Source organism: Gracilinanus agilis, chromosome 6 (assembly GCF_016433145.1).
Source record: "Gracilinanus agilis isolate LMUSP501 chromosome 6, AgileGrace, whole genome shotgun sequence".
Taxonomy (NCBI): Eukaryota; Metazoa; Chordata; class Mammalia; order Didelphimorphia; family Didelphidae; genus Gracilinanus; species Gracilinanus agilis.
Window position 1 is genome coordinate 30148261 of NC_058135.1, and position 20407 is coordinate 30168667.

Here is a 20407-nt window from a genome sequence, read left to right on the forward strand (position 1 = left end):
GGGAGGTCCTCGGTTCAAACCCGGCCTCAGCCACTTCCCAGCTGTGTGACCCTGGGCAAGTCACTTGACCCCCATTGCCCACCCTTACCAATCTTCCACCTATGAGACAATACACTGAAGTACAAGGGTTTAAAAAAAAAAAAAGTTTGCCCATCACTGGTATAGACTGTTCCCTTGGCTTTATTCATTTCACTCTGCATTATTTCACATGAGTCTTTCCATGGTTTTCTAAAATCAACCTGATCACAATCATATGACAAAACATATTCAATGATTTCCCACATTTCCCAATTGATCGGTATCCCCTCAGTTTCCAGTTCTGTGATAACAAAGAGCTGCTAAAAATATTTTAGGACAAAAGTTCTTTTCCTTTTACCCTGATCGAAATAGGAAACAGACATAATAGCAGTATTTCTGGGTCAAAGCATATACACAGCTTCAGAACTCTTTGGGCTTAATTCCAGATTACTCTCCAAAATGATTAGATCACTTTACAGTTAATAGTTTATTAGTGTTCCAATTTTTCCACAACTCCTTCAACATTTGTCATTTCTTCCTATCAATTTAGTCAATCTGATAGGTATGAGATGGTTTCTCAAGGTTGCTTTAATTTGCATTTCTCTAATCAGTAATGATTTAGAGCATTTTTTCACGTGACTATATATAACTTTGATTTCTTCCTCCAAAAATTGCTTTTTCATTATATCCCAAAGAGATGATAAGGAAAAAGACTTGTACAAAAATATAGCCATACTTTGTGGTGGCAAAAAATTGGAAAATGAGAGGATGCACTTTGATTGGGTATTTGTTGGTGATAGAATACAATTGTGCTAAAAGGAATAAAGAACTGGAAGAATTCCATGTGAACTGGAAAGACCTCCAGGAATTGATGCAGTGAAAGGAGCAGAGCCAGAAGAACATTGTACCCAGAGACTGATACACTGTGGTAAAATCGAATGTAATGGGTACCAGCAGCAATGCAATGACACAGGACAATTATGAGGGACTTATAGAAAAGAAGGCTACCCACACCCACAGGAAGAACTGTGGGAGTAGAAATACAGAAGAAAAACAACTGTTTGATTACATAGTTCGATGGGGATATGATTTGGGATAGGTCTTGATCAATGACACATGTAAAACCCAGTGGAATAGCTACGGGAGGGGGGATGGGAAGAGGGGAGGGAAAGAACATGATCCATGTAACTATCGAAAAATATTCTAAATTAATTAAATGAACTTTTAAAAAGAAAAGAAATGCCTTTTCATATATTTTCACCATTTAGCAATTGGGGAATGACTCATATTCTTATAAATTTGACAGCATTATCAATATATTTGAAATATGAGGCCATTATCCAAGAAACCATCTAAAACTGTCTAAAAACAAGTTGTTTTTCAAAGTAGCTCTTATTCCTGCCATCTCTTATCACATAATTAAAAATAGAAATTCAATTAACAAGTAATGTTTTTAATGACCAGGAAGTTCTCCAAACAGAGCATAAAAGAAATAGCTATTTCATTAAGAACATACTTTGGGGGGCAGCTGGGTAACTGAGTGGATTGAGAGATAGGAGGTCCTGGGTTCAAATCTGGCCTCAGACACTTCCTGTGTGACCCTGGGCAAGTCATTAGACCCCCATTGCCTAGCCCTTACCACTCTTCTGCCTTGGAGCCAATACATAGTATTGGTTCTAAGACAGAAGGTGTTTAAAAAAAAAAAGAAGAACATACTTTGGAGCAGGGCAATGCCTGAAGTCATTAAGTTAATTTACTGCTAACTCTTTGTCTTTATTATTTATTTCTAAAGGCCAGAAGAGAGATTATGGCTAGAGATATTGATCTGGGAGTCATATATGTAGGGTCAAAGCCAAGATAGTTTTCAATGTCAAGAGAAATATGGGGAAAAGAGAAGAGAACTAAAGACAAAATCCTGGGAAACTCTTCCATTAAGAGTTTGAGAAAAGAGAAAAAAATAGGCAAGTAGAGTTAAAAGAGCAGCCTGAGGGATAAGAAAACCAGGGAATTTTCCCTTTAATCATTTTTTCATTTGAAAAAAAATATTTTTTCCAATTATTTATAATAGCAATTTTTATATTTATTTTAAAAAGTTTTAGCTCCAAATTCCCTCCCTTTCTCTGTTTCCCTCCTCTCCCCATCTTGAGAAGGCAAACAATTTGATATGTTATATATGAATAGTCATGCAAAACATATTTCCACATTAGTCATATTGTAAAAGAAAACATAAACCAAAAGCAAAACAAGAAAAATAAAGAAATAATTTAAGAAGTAAGCTTTTATCTGCATTTAGGCTCCATAAGTTTTTTTTCCTGTGGAAATGTACAGCATTTTTCATCAAAAGTCCTTCAGTATTGTCTTAAATCAGTGATGGGCAAACTACGGCCAACAGGCCAGATGTGGCCCCTTGAAATGCTTTATCTGGCTGTGAGACATTATTCCTAATCTGATGAATACGATAAGTAGGATACAATACAATGAAACTTTGAAAGAGTTGTCTTAGAAACAGACTGACAGATGAGCATTTCCTTTCCTTTGGCCCCTCTTTAAAAAGTTTGCCCATCACTGTCTTAAATCATTGTTCTGCAGAGAAAAGCCAAGTCATTTACAGCTAATGATTGTACTATGTTGCTGTTACTCTGTATAATGTTCTTCTGGTTCTGCTCACTCCACAATGCATCAATTCATGTAAGTTATGACAAGCTTTTCTGAGAGCACCCAACTCATCATTTCTTATAGCACATAATATTTCATCACAATCATATACCAAAACTTGTTTAGTCGTTCTCTTTATGATAGGTTTCCCCTCAATATCCAATTTTTTGCCACAACAAAAAGAGCTGCTACAAATATTTTTGTACATATAGGTCCTTTTGCTTTTTGATTTCTATCTTTTTTTGGGGGGGAGGTCTGTTACAGATCCAGTAGGGTATTGCTGGATCAAAGGGTATGCACAGTTATATAGCCTCTTGGGAACAGATCCAAATTGCTCTCCATGATGTCTGAATCAGTTCACAACTCCACCAACAGTAAATTAGTGCCTCGATTTTCCTACTTCCCCTCCAACATTTTTCATTTTCCTGTTCCTTCATAGTAGCCAAGATGATAAGTATGAAGTAATACAAATGCTACAGAAAGGAAAGGGAAGATGATGACTGAGAAAAGACTAGCTGACCTGTATAGAATTAAAAGAAGTAGATATTAATTGGATATTATATATTCAATTCCACTATTTTGTATTTCATTCTACTTTGTAAGTGATTCTACTGTATTACCATAATCTGAATTTTAAATGCTGCCCAATCCTTCATTTCATCTAATCAAAACAGCTCAGAAGTTCAAAAGTTCAAAAAATAAAATAAATTAAAAAAATAAGTTCAAAAGTTCAATTTCCCTCTCTATGTTGAATGTATAAGTTATAGCTCTCCCATGAACATTGCTAATTAAAGAGAAACTCCGAGCATGGGAACTGCTATCTCAGCAACACCTATAAATCAGGTCTGCCAAGGGAAGTTTGTTACTTCACATGAGTCCAGTCTCTGAGAAGCTGAATGATACCTGTGTGCCATTCTTGAGAAGCAGACCAAGTTGACTTTGGTCTCCCCCAAGTCCCTATCTTCTTAAATTTCAGGCGACCTTATCTCATGCTTGGGCATCTCTAAGTCTGATCTGGTGCCTATGACCTTGAGATGCAGCTGGACCTCAAAAATTCACAAGTATCATCCATTAAAGACAGAGAAGGGTGAGCTTATGCCCAGCTTCCTTAATGTTACTAATCATGATTTCCTAAATTCATGATGCTACAAAGTGATTTTCTGTTCTTTGTTCTATGACTATAAAAATGTTTTACATCCCCAAATCAGGGTCTTTTAGCTACTCAAGGGGCCAAGAGATTTACTTTATTAGTAGGTAGTGATGCCATTAATAAAGCATAATTTTGTTCAGAGAAGCCTGCCTTAACTTCTCCATTTGTTTATAAATTCTATTGAAACATTACCTGATTTCAATTGAGGTGTTCACTGCAAAAAGGCAGTCCTTCAATTTCTTGCTCACTGATTCCCTATCTTAATCCCAACAGAAGCTATTCCAAAAACCTTCTCTTCCTTCCTGAAGCTTCCACCGGCTCTTCTTTCCTCTCTCATCTGAAGACCTTTTTCCTTACTTTACTGGAAAAAATAAAAGGAAATAGCATGAACTCCCTCTTCTCCCATTTTCTTCATCTCAAAACCTCTTGATGCCATCTCTCACTCTCTTCTTTTTTTCAGTCTCTGACAAAGAACTTCCCTTATTTTTGCCAAGGGCAGCTCCTCCAAATCCCTTCCTGTTTCAACAAGAGATTGCAATCTCAATCTCCTCAATCTTCAATCTCTCCCAAAGAGGGCCTTTAGTAGGAGTTTGTTGCCATTTCTGAAATTCTTGGGCTCAGGGTCCTGAACTACATCCTCTAGGGATTGAGGGGACTGGTTTTGAATGGTAGTGGTTTTGAATGTCCTGGCCCATGCCATATCCTGTTTTTCTTTATGAGTATCTTGTTGCCCTATTGGTGGTTGGTTGGACATCAGTTAATAGTGGTGGTGGGAAATGGGGTGGATCAAATAATGACTGAAAAGACTAGGTTGAAAGTAATATTAGTATACATGTAAGTATTATAGGAGCTTAAACAACAAAGACCAAATCAGTTATAAAGAAATCAACATTTAAGCCCTAAGTAAACTTTTTATAAATCATAGGCACAGAAACTATTCACCTGCAAATCAAGACACTTTTTTTCAAGCCCCGTCCCAGCTACTAACTTGGGCCAGTCAGAAATACTCTAGTATTCAATTTCTTCATTTGGGAAAAATGAAGTGAAATTAAAGGATCTCTGAGGTCTCTTCCAACTCATAGGCTGTCTAAGTCTAAGGTCTTGAAAAAGAGGAGGAAATAACAATTTGAGATGAAAACCCACAATTTGTTTTTGTCTGCCTGGCAAAGAATATTGTCGTTTTATTTTTTAAAATAAAGGGAATTAAGTATCAGATTTAGAGCAATCACAACTGAATACACAGGAGATTGACAGGATAAAATCCTCATGAATTAATACGAGAAAACTCAAATCTTTAAAATACTCCCTCGGTGCCCCTCCCAGACCAGCCTCAACAGAGTCTGCTGCAGAAATAGAAGCTGACTCATAGGCTTGGGCCTGGGAATAATCTTGTGATATCTTTATTCCCCTGCAGGGACTCTACCCTGGCCCAGCAAGCTGAGAAAAGGGCAAGGGGATGAAATGTATTTAGTTTCTAAGAGAGTCCAGAACCCCAAAGCTGTGCCCAGAATATTCTCTTACCCCTGCAAAAAAAAAAAGGATGCTGATTTGGGCCCAAAGAAGAGGAAGAGAAACTGGAATAGTGGGGCAGTGTGCTTGGCGACACATCCCAAATAAAACAGGACTGAAATCCAGCTTGGACTAAGTCCTGTCCTGCCAGAAGATACTCAGATCAGGGACACAGGCACATCCAACCCTTTGGCATGTACATAGGTAACATCATAGGATTAGTGCTTTCGAATTTAGAAACCTTAGAGACCATCTAGTCTCACTCCCCTATTTTACATCTAAAAAGACTGAGGCTAAAAGAGTGATTTGCCCAAGATCATACTAGATAAGGACAAATCGGAAACAACTGAATTCAATAATAACTTAATTTAATTTATTCAATAATGAATAATTTAATTCAATAAAGTTCAGTAAAGTCGAGAACACAATAACATAAAGAAGGAAACTGTATTTGATAGGAAATACTTTAAAAATTGGAAAGCAATTTGACAATAAGATTTAAACGAAGATATTTCACAATCTACAAAAATCTCAAAATGGACATGTAACCTGAATATTAAAAGGTTACCCCATGATTATTGTAGACCATCTTGTTGCAGTTTGGCAGCCTATCTTCTATTTACAAGTCATGCTTAAATAGACTTGTTATTATATAGATTTCTAAGGTATACATACTGAATACTTCCTCTTAACATGTTTCTAATTTCCCCTGCTTTATTCAGAAAGCAGGCATGAGGTATATATGTGTGTATATACATGTTATTGTTGAGTTGTTTTTCAGTTGTGTTCAACTTTTCTTGACCTCATTTGGGTTTTTCTTGGCAAAGTTACTGGAAGGGTTTGTCATTTCCTTCTCATTTTATAGATGAGGAAACTGAGGCAAACAAGGTTAAGTGGCTTGTCCAGTAGCTGAGGTCAGATTTGAACTCGGGAAGATGAATCTTCCTGATTCTAAGACCAGTGCGCTATCTAGTGCATTACTTAGTTGCCCCATGAATATGTGTATTATAATATACATACAAATGTATATATAATATCCAAATAACAGCATAATGAAGGCAAGAAGCATATTCTTATATGCATACATATATGTATGTACATATGTGGTGGTGGGAAATGGGGTACAATGCATATATATTTAAATTGCATGTTATGTATATTTAATACATACATGTGTGTGCATATAATATACATATAATTTTATAGGCAAAAGGCAGGCACGTATGTGTATGAATATATGTATATTTACATGTACATATATTATAAGTATTACTATATGCGTATTATATGTAATTTATGGTATATATGCCTGCCTCCTACCTGTAATATTTTAATGTGCGCCTATCATATACATGTATGTGTATATATGTGTGTGGGTATACATGTGTATATACTTCTTGCCTATTACATGTATGTGTGTCCATATCCACAACAAGTGAAAAGTTTCTCCCGCCTCTCTCTCTGGATTGTCCTGGAGACAGGATGCTCCCCGATGTAACTGCTAAGATGTTACAGACCTAGCTTCACTGGGATGAGCACTTCCTGGTGGTGGCGGTGCAGAATTTGAACTAAGCCACCATGATTCCCTCTGTGACTAATCAGATTCATTTTGAGGGAGCTGGCTGGAGTCAGAATAGCTAACACGACCATAGTGTTTTAAGATTTGCAAAGTACTCCCCATATGTTATCATATTTGATCCTCACAATGGCCTCAGGAGAAAATGCTATTATTATCTCTACAAATGAGGAAACTGAGGCTGAGCAACAGGAGCACATAACTAGTAAATGTCTGAGGAGGAACTAGAACTCAAATTTCCTGACTTGAAGTCCAAACCTGTACAAACTGTACCACCCAGCTCCCTCATAAGAAGCACTTTAAGGTCATAGAAGAGTTGGATTTTGGTCAAAAGCAACTGTCCTCAGTTGATCAACTCTGTTAAATACTAAGGACACAAAAAGAGGCGAAAGGCAGCTCTGACTTTAAGGAACTTACAATTTAAAGTCAGTACTCAACTGATCCACATCAATACATGTCAATCTTTCTCTGACATTGTCTTTGAGAAATGCTTAGGCAGAAAAAGTCATTGCCATGCCACCCAACTCATGATGCACCCCTCCAAACTTAGCAAGGTTACTTCTCAAATGACAGGGCTACAGCCTTGTCTTGATTAAACAAAAGAAGACTCAGAGCTTTACCTCTTCTTGCCTCCAAGAATCCAGAATCACAGCCCCACCATGATAAGGTACTGAGGCAGGACATTGATGGAGAAAATAATAGACTAACACATTCAAAATTATTTTAGTATTTGCCACATGAATACCTCCACTAAAGGTCTAAATTATTCATGAAGAAATTTTGTTAAATTCCTACCAAGTGAAGATCATTATGAAAAGCCTACAAGGAAAACTGAAATTTAGATAAGGAACAATTCTGGTCCTTACAGAACCTAAAACTTAGGGGATATACCAATTTAAACTGTTATAAAACTGATAATTAAGAAGTAAAACTTATGAAGGATTTTCATAAGATATATATTCTTTTTTTTTTTAAACCTTCACTTCTGTGTATTGGCTTATAGGTAGAAGAATGATAAGGGCTAGGCAATGGGGGTCAAGTGACTTGCCCAGGGTCACACAGCTGGGAAGTGTCTGAGGCCGGATTTGAACCTAGGACCTCCCGTCTCTAGGCCTGGCTCTCAATCCACTGAATCCATCTCAATCCAGCTGCCCCATAAGATACATATTCTAAACAACCAAGTTAATCAAACCCTTAACCTCTGAGAGTTCCACGGGAAACCTCTATGGATTGCTTGAAAGTATGTGCTAATGATGATGGCAGACATTCCTAGGTGTCTGCCTTTTCTGCTTTGTCAATTCCATTAGTCACCTCAACCTCACATTCCAGGCTAAGGACTCATCAGGCAGTAACACAATGGAAAGTCTGACAAATAGAAATCAAGACTTTTTAATGAAAATATCAAAATAATTTGACTTAAAATTGATCAAGGCAGACCTGACATTCTCTTTTTACTCAAGATACTTCACCTACTAATCATCTTTCAGAGACATTTTTCTCATTTAATTGATAATTATAAATATTGTAATAATTTTTTTCTGTCTTTTAAGCAGGGAAAAGTCTATTTTGGAGATTTTAAATGAAAGCACATTATCTCTCCTATAATTATTTAAAGATTGCAGAAATTAAACATGAAGAGTAAAGTGGAGGATTTACCTTCAAAATTAGGACAATAAGAAAATAAAAGTATAACCAAGTAATAGGAGAGCTGACAAATCAGTTAAGAGATCTTTAGATAGTAAGGAAATGGAAAGAATAGTATTTGCTAACAAGCAAAGAAAGAGATACAATTTAAGAAAATGTAGCCTGGCAAATCTTTAGCAAAGAAGAGAGTGACAGGGAACATGGAGTTAAATACATACTATGTGCCAGGTACTGTACTAAGTGCATTACGAATATTATTTCATTTGAATTTTTTAAACCTTTAACTTCCTTCTTATATAATATAATACTGTATATTGGTTCCAAGGCCAGAGAGAGTAAGGGCTAAAGAATGGGGATTAAGTGACTTGCCCAGGGCACATAGTTAAGTGCCTGAGGGTAGATTTGAATTTAGGATTTACTGTCTCTACTTGGCTCTCAATCCATTGAGCCATCTACCTGCTCCCATCTCATCTAATCTTCACAACAACCATAGGAGGTAGGTGCTATTATAATCCCCATTTTACAATGGAGGAAACTGAGGCTGCTTGGTTGTTGTCCTTTGTACTCATAATGACATTGCTGGTGACATCTGATTAAAAAACAGTTGAGGAAACTGAGGCAGAAAGGGATTTAAATGACTTGCCTAGGGTCACACACCTACTAAATATCTGAGTCCAGATTTGAATTCCAGTCTTCCTGACTTCAGGATGTACAACCTAGCATTTGGTTTGAAATCAGATTTCTGTATATCCAATTAACAACAATGATCTAAATCAGTGGTTCCCAAACTTTTTTGGCCTCCCGCCCCCTTTCCAGAAAAAATATTACTTAGCCCCCTGGAAATTAATTTTTTTATTTTAATAGCAATTAATAGGAAAGATAAATGCACCAGTGGCCATCACTGCTCCCATGAATCGCTGCAGCACCCACCAGGGGATGGTAGTGCCCACTTTCAGAATCACTGATCTAAATCCTCTAAATGGAATGATGGTCTCAAAATGTTATAACTGGCAGGGTCCTTAGAGATCACCTAATCTTAAATGGATCCAGCAGAACCAAGATCAAGGTGTCAGAATGATGTCTAAAATTATACAAGAAATAGCAACTGGTAAATAATTTGCTTACTAGAATATCCTTCCTATAATAAAAATCAAATGAAGCATAACAATACTTTGCCCCCAGAGAAGAAATGAGAAAACATACCTCACTCCTTTCTCTTTATGAATGCGAAACACTATTATAATCTGACTTGGTGGGCATGTTGGCTAGATTTGTTGAAACTCTTGGTTTTTTTTTCTCATTTTACTTTTTCACTCTTTTTCTTTTATCATTTACCATAGTTAGCTCACTGCATGGGGACATGGGGAAGGCTATTCTAAAATGAAGGTGATATAAAAAAAATGCTAATCAAAAATAGATAATAGAAATGAAGCAGAGATAAAAAGATAAGTTTTGCTAGTTTTTTGTGGATTCTCCTAGTGTTAGCCTGATAGAAGATAAAGAAGTATTTCCAATGCAGTTTAGTAAAGGTCACTAAAAAAAGAGATTAAGTAATTTTAAAAGTCAACAAAATTGAGGCAAATAACAGAAAAAATAAACATCAAGACATAGTTATATATTAGAAAGATAAAGACCGACTATCCTGAATACTTTAGCACAGTGCCAACACATAAGTGTTTAATAAATGTTTATTGAGTGACTGAGCTTGTAAATCTGCTTAAACTATGAAAGTTATTTGACTACTATGACCCCACAATTTAGCTCCTTATAACAACCCTGAGAGGTAGTTGTAAAATCCCCATTTTACAGATGAGGAGCTGAGGCAGACAGATGTTATGATTAATCCAGTACCCTGAATATAAGGACAATACCACTTAAAAAAATAAATGACAGTATCAATAATTTTGACCTCACATTGATGTTTTTAAAATAATTTCAACTGATTGCTATTTCATTAAAGAATTGTTTTAACAAGTTGCACAACCACAGTGTTGTATCAGCTCTTTGAAAAATCAGAACACAAACTCAAGAAGCCATTTTTAAAGGCTTTAAATAGCTGAAAAACCGGTGACAGTTGTTTGGTTTTTGTTGCAGTGTTGTATAATAAGAATCAAAATAGAGGGTTGTGGCAAAGTTTATCAAATGAAATAAAAGTTCCTTTTCAAGAGATAAAATAACATTTTAATTCATATTTCAAGACAATTAAAGGGTCATATTTTACACTCATACCAGCCTATCAGGAAACATTAAATTCCTGAGTGTTATTCTATTACTTAAAAAGAAATAAATAGTAACAAAAAGATAAAGCTCAGGGCCAGTGGGAAGGGAGGAAGACAGTGGTGGATTCTGGAAGGTGGAATCTCTTCTCTCTGCTGCTCCTACAAGAGAAAAGAGAAACCAGTGAGCATCAACACACTGTCTTGTGCCCTTCCCACCTATGACCTACAATTCCACTTCCTGTCTCATTCTTTTGGCCAATTTCATCAGTGGACAGGGTACTCAGTGCCCACCCATCAAAAAAAGAAGATAAATTATTCAGCCTTCAAAAAAGAGATAGATACACAAAGTGATTCAGTAAGAAAATTACAATTTGGGTGGGGGCAGCTGGGTAGCTCAGTGGATTGAGAGCCAGGCCTAGAGACGGGAGGTCCTAGGTTCAAATCCGGCCTCAGACACTTCTCAGCTGTGTGACGCCCATTGCCTATCCTTACCACTCTTCTGCCTTGGAGCCACACAGTATTGACTCCAAGATGAAAAGTAAAAAAAAAAAAAAAAAAAAAGAAAAAGAAAAAAAGAAAAGAAAAAAGGGAAAAAAAGAAAGTTACAATTTGGCCAGCTGAGAAGAGATGCTACCCTAGAAAGTACCAGCTCCAACACTAAAAAAAAAAAAAAACAAAAAAAAAAACCTCTCCAAATTTAACATATGCATAATCCCATCACCAAAATGTCAACTTTTATCTTTCCTTTGTCATTTCAAATGTGCAGAAATTAAACATGAAGAGTAATGTGGAAGATTTATCTTTTCAATTTTTTTTAATTTGGAAGAAAATGTCAGCCTTGATACTTAGCTCATCTACAGTCACATCATTCAGCCTCTCTAGATCTTTTCCTTCATCTTTGAATTGTGGTAATAATACCTGTAGTGTTAAGCTTACCTGGGAGGGAGGGAACACAATAGATAGAGAGGTAGACTTAGAATCAGAAAGACTTGAATTCAAATCCCGACTCAAACACTAGCTCTGTGACCCTAAACAAATCATTTAAACTTTCTCAGCCTCAGTTTCCTCATCAGTAAAACAGAGATTTAAAAAAGCACCTACCTCACTAGAGTTACCGTGATCAAATAATTCATATAGGTAAAAAGTGCCTTGTGAACCTTTAAGCAATATATCAATGATTGTTACATTATTGTACAAAAGAGTTAATGAGTACAACAGGCTCTGAACATTTTAAAGTTTAGAACAAATTTTACATATTATACAACCAAGAAAAAAATCCATCCTTATTCTAATAAAAGGCAAGTCAGAAATCCATTATAAAAGATTAAAAGTCATTATTAGTAAATTCTTGACAGTATAAGTTGGCTTGTATAGTTTCTTCACTCATCTTACAAATGGAATTCAATGGCATTCATTAAATCAAAATTGAAGTCAATGGATCAATCAAGAGTTACAGAAGAAAGATTTCCAGACCAATCACCACACTACTGCAAATCCAAATGAAACCATGAACTATTGCCAAGAACATATATAGGCTTATGGGAAAACCTATGATAAAAAATCTGCTCCCAGCCATAATCCAACTGGAAATGCATTTAAACATCACTGCAGCCCTCAATCTCCAAACTGCAAGTCAAAGGCAAACAAACAAACAAGCATAGAGGGGAAATATTGAGATGAAACTGCTAATATCAAAGCAGAGTACCTATGAAGCCATACGAACTTTGATCCTGGACAAGCCAAAATTACTGTCATTTAGTTTAAATACATGAAAAGCTAAGGAAGGAAAATAAAGTGTCCCTGGAGTGAAATTTTACATAAGGTCACTTTGAGAAAAAAGGGGTTTTAATGTGTTAAAGTATAGTTTAATATGGGGAAAAGGGAGAGAAGGATAAATTATTCCAAACCAGAGAAGTACCTGTTAGTAATTTCTATGCACTATATACAAATACCATTCCAGCTAGACCTAATGTTAATGTAATATTAGTGGAAAGAGACCCTGTAAAGTTTATAGTGGAGAAAGAGCTGACAAGTCAACAACAAGCATTTGAGTACTTATTTTGTGCCAGGTATTTTACCAAGTCCCCGGGAAACAGAGAAAGGCAAAAAGACAACTCCTTGCCCTCAATGAGCTTATATTCTAATGGGGATAGACATTCATAAAGAGGAAGGGAAAATGTTGTGCGGGTATGGCAGAAGGCTACACTAGTAAGCTATATAGAAGCCTGGGTCCAAAAAAGGAAGGTAAAATAAAATATTGGAACTGAAGGATCCATGGGTAGAATGGAGATGGAAGATTAGTAGGACCATTGTGAAGAGTCACAAGAGTGTTTTATTATTGAGGGAGAGGGTGGCTTCTATATATGTCCTGTGGATAAGATGGACATGAAAATAATAATTTGTTAGCAATGAATTATTGAGTTAACTGGAACACTAAAGCTAACCAAGCGAGTGATTTCATTGAAAACTCAACAAAAAATACATTAATCAAATAACAGTTCATAGTAAACCTGACAGCTTTTCTCCAGTTCTCTGTGGCTATCTACCATATACAAACAAAATGTTTCTAATTCCAACTCAGCAGCACGTATTCTATTTAATTCATTCTTCTTCCTTTCTATGATCCTGCCCAATAGTTGGTATTATGCCCTAATTTCCTATATATGTTTGAATCTATTAGCTGTGTTCTTATATGAGTGTTAAGAAGAGCAAAAGGTAATTTAGGTTGGACCATAGAGTACAGCTGCTTGTATATGTGGGTTAAGGGTTAAATTAAGTGGGGAGGGAAGAAGGATACTCGGTTTGTGAAATTAGATGACTGGCAGGACGGTGGTGCTTTTTGGCAGAAATAGGAAAGTTCAGAAAAAGGAGTCTGTTTGAAGGGGGAAGGTAATAAAAGTATAGGATCAATCTGTCACAACCCATCCAAGCTTACTCACCCTGTGAGATTCACTTTCTCCCACTCTAAATGAAAACTAAGTGGTGGGTGTGAGGTACAGAAGGGCTCTCACTGACTATTATTCCCAGTCCTAGAATTCACCTCTGTTATGTTGGTGATGTTTGGGCTGTTATATTGATGGTGAGATGGCCCAGGGTCCTCTGATGATATGAGGACCAGAAAGTGAGTGAGAGCGGGAAACCCTAGATGAACACCAGGTTGTGGTAGTGGACACCAAAACCCCACAAGAATATTTGTAACTAAACTAAACACCCAGCTCCAACACAACAGTGTCTGCTGGGTTAGATCACACAGTTCCTTTGATTGCTTATCCTGGCTTCAAAGCTGATAGACAATGCTAGTGACTGCAGCTTAACTTTAGTTTGAGCAATTCCCTTCCCCCTCAGACACCCATGAATATGATCAATGATCCTTAGGGCAATGATGACATCCACCTAAGTAAGTTTAGAATTTAATTACAACAAACTTAGGGAAGGGAAACAGGGCTGAAGGAAAGAGGTATAAGGAAAGCTTGGCTAAATTACTGGTGATCAGGTGTTGTCAGTTTAAGGTAGTCAGGTCTGAGATTAGCAGCTGGAGAGGTTTGTCCCCTCAGTAGCAACCTGGTTGCTTGGCCTGAACCAGATTGTTTTATGGAATTGATGTTCTTCTTCCTTGATGATCAATTGACTAAGATACTTAGTACAGCTTCACACAGCAGTTGAGGATGTCACAGTAATTAGAACTGGATGCAGGTATCCTGGATTGATTTGGCCTACCCAACCAACCAACCTCCCACCAGAATCCCCTTCTCCAAAATGAGAGAGTTTCTTGTTCAAAATTCTCCTTTTTATAGTCCTGCCAGTAACTGCTTCTCTTGCTGGCTCATGGCAGGCTTGGTGGTTCCAAATTCTAAACTGCTGAGTGTCAATCATCCTGCTCTCCATTTTGCATAGCAGAAATTAAATTATACTCCAAAGTATATCTAACACAGTTGAAAGATGAGGATTAGGATATTTTCCCAATGATATCTGGACTGCCATGTCATAGTTTACCAGGGTTATGATTAGATTATAATTTTCCTGATAAGCATGGGAAGGGGCACAATGAGAGAAAGTTAGGAGGATGATGCATGAAGGGTTGGGTGATTATGATGAAAGCTGGCCTTGTGCCCACTTTCATATTGGTTCATCACACAGCAGCCTCCTTTGCTGGTTCTCAACCCTGGCACTGCATTTTCTCTCCATTTTCATTGGCTTATTTGATTCCCTCATGCTTGGAATTCTCTTCCTCTTCGGCCTCTGCCTCCTGGCTTCCTTTAAATCTCAGGTAAAATCCCACCTTCTACAAGAGGCCTTTCCTGCTCCCCCTAAATGTTAGTGCCTTCTGTAGTCTCACAACAAAAGAGAAACTCATATTTCAAGAGTAATTCCGTGCCTGTAATTGTTTCCAAAAGCCATTCCCCAGCCCTCTGAGCAATGAATCAACATCAGCCCTGAACCTTGACCTACCAGTCTTGAACCCTATTTTATCCCAGATAAGAAACCTATAAAACTCCACCCTGCTTCATGGGTTAGGACATCTAATTCCTCTCAGGATCCCAATGGACCTTCCCAGTATCCATAATGTACTTTACTACATCTCTATGGCCCATTGTTATTATCTGTTTTTTGTTGTTTTTTTTTTGTCCTTCACCTCCCCAATCATACCAGTTTTCTCCTCAGAAGCATCAGCTGTTATCCAATATCAGGGCTAAAAATCTCTCTCCCTCCCAAATCTCATGTTATGGAGGAAAAAAAAGAAAAAAGCTGGACTGTAAGCTCTGAACTCCCCCAATTATTTGTCCTTCAGGCTTTTGTCTTAGCAGCATAAGTGGCATATAAGGAAAATTCTTGCCTTTCCCTTTACTGATCCTAAACCACACTCAAACTACAAAGAAAATATTTTCCCTTTCTCTTTGTGATTACTCCAACTTCAACTGTATGTACACTGTTTGTACACAGATGACTCCTTTATTAGACTGAGTCTTGGAAGGCAAGGGATTGCTTTTGCCTTACTTTTTATCCCCAGCAATACCTGACACATGCTTAATGAATGCTTCTTGACTTGACCTTTGGGGTCATGCTTCAGATCTGTGTATCCTCAGTGTCTCTCCTGAGTTCTAGTCCCACATAATCTACTCTCTGATGGTCATTCCAATTGGATATCCCACAGGCATCTCACAGATTCAGTATATACAAAGCATAACATACTATCTCCCCTGACTCCTCCAAATTTCTTATTTTGTTGAGGATACTACCTTCTTTCTAAGACATGTAGGTTCCCAGTCTCAGAGTTCACTCTTCCTCCTCCCTCACCTGAAATAAATAGATCAGTTGTCAATGCTGCCATTTCTACCATCTTAACATCCCTCACACCTCTTTCTCTACCACCCAACCTCATCACCCCTGCCCCTACTATTGTTACAGCCTCTTAATTGTTCTCTTCACGTAGCTACAAAGGTGAAACTCCCAAGCGTACATCATCACACTGTTCCTCTACTCAATGAGATTCAGTGATTATCTAATGATCTCAAGAATCAAATAACATTTCTCAGACTAGCACTTAGAGCCTTTCTTAACATAGCTTCCTATTTCTTGAGATATCCCTCAAAGGAATTTTTCATTTAGATATGACAACTTTGTATTCATAGAAAAGATAACTAGCAATTTGTAGGAAGTAAATGCCAAATAGGTGATTAAATTATTGTCATTGCCCTTGTATTTTGAGGTGGAGCCAAGCTGGCTATTTTGCTGTATATTACTCACACACAACACTCCATCAGGTATCCTTTTGCCTTTTACACAGGCTGACCGTCCTGTCTGGTATGTACTCTCACAGCCCCTTAGTATCCCTAGCTTACTTCAAAATGATGCTCAAACACTCCCTCCTTTTTGAGACTTTTCCTGAGTCTCTAAGCAGTCTGTACCTCAAACTTCCTATTAATTGTATACATGTTCACATGCACAGGTTGTTTCCCCAGATGGAATGTTAACTCCTTGAGAGTAGAGACAATTTTATCTTTCTGTCCTGGATGCCCAGGACTGGGGCCTGGTACACAGCAGGTGATAAATAAATGTTTCAATTGATTCAAACTCAGATATTCTGATTCTGTATTTGACTCAGTGCAAATGTACCATTTTCTTTTAAACAAAATGAGACAAAGAAGACATATAGAACTTTGCTAAGGGTACATTAGGAAGCTCTCTCAAAGTTACCAGAACATAAAACACTCTGTAATGGGACCTACTTGCAATAATCTTTTTGTGTAACATATCAATGTGATCAATCAGAAAGTGGGAAGATTTTCATCTCCAATCTATCCAGAGTTAACTGGGTAATATGGAAAGAGCAAGGGGCCTGGATTCAGGAAGAACCAAGGTTAAATTTTACCTTAGACACTTACTAGCTATGTGACCCTGAATAAGTCATTAACCTGTTTGCCTCAATTTTCTGCCTCTTGAGGATCAAGTGAGTGCTTAGCACAGTGCCTGGCACATAGCAGGCAATTATATAAATATTATTATTATTATTTTTATTACCCATATTGCCCACTCTACCTAAATCCCTCTGTGTGTAAGCTTCCAAACTTTCAGCTCCAATCATTTCAGCTAGGCTGGGTGATAACAGGCCACCTGGAGCAGCAGTTGCACAGGTGTCTTTGGGAAATCCCTCCCACATACACTTGTCCTGAGTCCTCCTGATCATCTAAACAATAACAACTGCAAAAAGTCTAATATCACATATATATGCATATATTTATGTATTGTCCTCAAATATATCTATATAGTAGATATAAATCTATACAAAATAGGTAATGCAAATTTATATTGTTACCCTTGGTTGTTTCAGTCATGTCCAACTCTGTGACCCCATTTAGGGTTTTCTTGGCAAGGATACCGGAATGCTTTGTCATTTCCTTCTGCAGCTCATTTTACAAATGAGGAAACTGAGGCAAACAGAATTAAGTGACTTGGCCAGGGTCACAATAGCTAGTAAGTGTTTTGAGGCCACATTTGAACTTAAGTCTTCCTAACTCAAAGTTTGACTTCCTGACTTCTTGACCCCAGACCTGGTACTGTGTCCACTAATCTATTTATCTACCTTAATTTAGATAGATAATAGAGAGAGATAGACAAACAGATAGATGAAAGAGAGGGGGAGAGGGAGAGGAAATGATAATAGATCTATCTAAAAACAACCTCAAACTTTTTTTTTTTTGCACTGATAAGGCTTGGAGTCAAAACTATTTGGAGCCCTATTAATCAGTCAAGCAATTAATCAATATTTATTAAGCCCCCACCGTGTTCCAGGAAGTGTGCTAAGCGCTGGGGCACTAAAGGTACAAGCTCCTGAAACAACGACAAAGACTTCCAATAACTAACTGCGAGGTGCGTGGGCTTGAATGTCTGGAATTCAACGGAATACATTTCTACAAAGGAAGTTAGGGTGGACTGGACTTGGGGAAGGACAGAACCAGACTCAGCTGGCGTCCTATCACAAAGCCCGACATCCTCCTCTCTCTCCTTCCAACGTGACAGTGACCGTGGTCGTAGCTGGCAGGCGGCAGCAGCCGCGCAGACTGAACGAGCGGTGCCCGGGACTCTGACCACAACATAAATTGTTACAATCTCTGCGGTCAGAACAGCCTATCTCTTCCCGTGCGGGGCGCCGCTACCTGCCTGCAGTCACGGCCACGGTCCGGGTACCGTTCGCAGCCACGCCGCCTCTCCCACCCTACGGGCCCGACCTCCAGTTCGGACCCCACCTTCCTTCCGCTCCTCCTCCCAATTCAGGAACATCCTAATGGGGGCTACCGGGTAATTCGGGGCGCGAGGCTCCCCTTACCTGACAGCGCTACTGCGGAGGCTCCGGGATACGGAGCCGGCTCCTCCTCGCGGGACACAGAGAAAGAGGCCCCGGAGCAGAGCCCGGCCACCCGCAGCGCCCGGCGCCGCCATAGCCTTGGCCTTGGGCCACCCAAGCTCCGCCTCCTACTCTTCCTCCTCGGCCTTAGCGAGGCCGAGCCCCGCCCAGCTCAGTGGCCGGGCCCAGGTCCTCTACGAGTCTCAGAATGACGCGAGTCCGAGGAGGAGGGGGCTACCCGTTCAGTGAGCTTCTTCCAGGAATTATTGGCCTGGTCGACCCGCTGCTCTTTGTGTTCGGTGTTGGGAACAAAGACAGTGAGGGTGGCTCTTGATTCCCTCCCTTTACCCGCTTTGCATCTGGCTTCTGGCCTCATTGAACCTGTGATGCTCTTTCGGCAAATCTTTTCTCAGTTTCCCTTTTTATTCTCTTTGTGGCATTGGACACGGTTGGCCACGCTAGATTTTGTGACACGGATTTCCCTCTATCCTCTGCCCTCTTACCAGGGTCTGGTGACATGCTCCTCCTTTTTCTTCCTTTCCCTTGTGTATGTAACATGGTAACTTCCTTGATGGTCTTTGTATCTCCAATATTTGGCACAATAAGCAGCTTAATAAATGCTTGTTAATCAATTAAAATTGATTGAATACAACCTGATTGATCTAACTGCCTATGGCAAGTCTTTTCACCTCTCTCTGCCCCTAGTAGCTTGATTTAAACCCTCATTATAGATAGCAGTAGCCTTTGTGATTCACATTGTTCTTTTCCAGGGTTCTAAATTAGAGACCATTCCCTTGATCTGTTTTCCAATTAAAAAACAAGGCACAGAGAGAGAACTTGGTGTTTGTGGTTGTAAAAACCTGAGATGTGTTTCCTAAATCTGAAGAGCTAACTCCACATCCAGTTCAAATCTTTCTCTATGTAAGATTTCTCTAAAAGTCTTTAACTTCAACCAGCAAAATGAGCAGCTAAACCTGGCTGCTCCATTTATGAACTGCCTAAATATATTGACAAAAAAGTATTGAATATTTATGGCTTGCAGAGAGCTCTGTGATAGGAACTGATCAGAACTAGTGGTGCTACAACAGAAATTCAGAGTCCTTAGGAAGGGGGTGTGGTGAAGCCTTAGTATCTAAGCACAGAGGGGATTTTGTCTGCAAGTAAAACTAATAAGCAAACTACCACACCAATGCAACTACCAACAATTTGGAAATAGGTCTTGATCAAGGACACATGATAAAACCAGTGGAAATGTGTGTCGGCCATGGGTAGGGAGGATGCGGGGGGGATGAAGGGGAAAGTAGGAGCATGAATCATGTAACCATGTTAAAAATGAATATTAATAAATGTTTAAAATTTTTAAAAAAACTAATAAGCAATAATGAACAAGTATTTGATAAGCTCCTGCTATATACCAGAAAAGACTGAAGATGGGGTATTAAGCATTATATATAAAGATCAAAGAGAAGGCCAGTTTGGTTAGATTATAAAGTATAGAAGAAACAATGTACAGTGGGGTTGGAAAGAGATTGGAACAAGGTCATGAAGGGCTTTAAAAGCTAAGCATAGAATTAGTATTTAAGTCTGGAGGCAACAGGGAGCCATTGGAGTTTATTGAGGAGGGGGATTAATTTGGTCAGATATGGACTTAATGGAAATCATTTTGGCACTTTCCCAGCCTGATTTAGATGCCATCCCATTCTCTTATTTTGCTCTATTTTTCTTTTTCTAATAAATCATAAAACACTGTCTTATCACTTATGGCCCAAAAGTATCCAACAGATGGAATTTGA

At 38.3% G+C, this 20407-nt stretch overlaps 1 long non-coding RNA gene across 1 annotated transcript; it reads right to left on the bottom strand.

Annotated features, from left to right (window-relative positions):
* Window positions 1-10715: 10715 nt before the first annotated feature.
* Window positions 10716-18717, bottom strand: LOC123251993. The gene is made up of 2 exons (XR_006506524.1): window positions 18597-18717; window positions 10716-10930 (listed from the first exon to the last, which is right to left on the bottom strand). It is a non-coding gene; the product is annotated as an uncharacterized LOC123251993 (long non-coding RNA).
* Window positions 18718-20407: the final 1690 nt, after the last annotated feature.